Below are 1,327 nucleotides of genomic sequence, written 5' to 3' on the forward strand. Positions count from 1 at the left end.
AAAATTAATAAACGGTAAATGAAAAAAAAATTACATTTCTTACACAGTAATAAAAAGACGGTAATTTCTTCCTGGAAGTCGAGTTAGAGATGCCGTACAGACGTGACATGAAAAGAAAAGATTAGGAACAACATAACAAAAGAGAAAGGCCATATATGAAGCTCTGGTTAGGAGCCAAAACATTCCCAGCATTCTTGAGATGTTTTCAGTTGTTTTGTTAATTTCCACTACACTGTGCTTGAAAAGAAAAAAACAGCAAACAAGTATAGCAAGTATATATATATATATATATATATAAAAAAAGTGCAATAAAATAGTGTAAATACCTTTTTTGGCTCAGCTACACCCTGGGTGTGAAAGACTTTTTTTTTTTTTTTATCATAACATTTAAGTTATCAAAAAAGTCACATAACTTCTATCATTTGTCATTTTTATGTTATCAGTTCAAGAATATGCCAATAAAGCCATAGTTGAAAAATGTATTTGATGCTTTATATGCTAAAGAAATAAAATGGAAAAGGCAGTAAACTAACCTGGAATCGACACATTCATTATGCCTTCTGGTGTATTATGACATTTTCTGTTGCAGTGAGATTGTTGTGTATAATATAATGTGTCGAGACATACTTTTGGAGTTACTAAAAATTCATGTGATAGCAACAGATTTCATACAGAGTCTAATGCTGTTCAATTAAATTATATATAAACTTTCAGGACATTAATGTTCAGGATATAAGGAAGAGGAGACATTAAAAAAGAAACTGTAAGTACTAAAAAATCAAAAATGAACCTCCTGTAAATATATTCAGTTTGTTCATAATGCAGTTTATTTTGTCACTAATCTGTGTTTATAGTTTACTAACTTATATTTTTTCTCTAAGTGGTATTTTTTGGACATAAGCCTGCTCTTATCATTTAATTTCATCTACATTTCCCTCCTAATAAGACAAAAACCATTTCAATCCATTTGAAACTGTCAACGCCCAGTTTATCCACAAGGTGGCAGTAGCGTAGCACGGCTCCAACGGGGTGTCATCATGCTGTGCCTTGGCTGTTGTTGCTTGGAGCAAGGTTGTTGAGGACCTTAACCCAGCAGACCTATGGATTCTGTTCATTATGAGCACTGATTATTAACACAGGTAGGCATGAAAGCCAGGTCAGTTGAGTGTGTTAAGAGAGGTGCTCTTGTAATTACTCAGTAGGACATTCTTCTGCACAGGCTTCTCCTTTAACCTCAGTGTTGGTGGGGAGAAACACACTTCCACAATCGATTCCTATCTCCTCCTGGCTTCAACTATCCCTCTGTCCCCTGCCGTGCCCCCCCCCC

The sequence above is a fragment of the Seriola lalandi genome, unplaced genomic scaffold (genome assembly GCF_002814215.2).
Source record: "Seriola lalandi dorsalis isolate HSWRI2012SDOR001 ecotype SW California unplaced genomic scaffold, Sedor1 jcf7180002054875, whole genome shotgun sequence".
Lineage (NCBI taxonomy): Eukaryota > Metazoa > Chordata > Actinopteri > Carangiformes > Carangidae > Seriola > Seriola lalandi.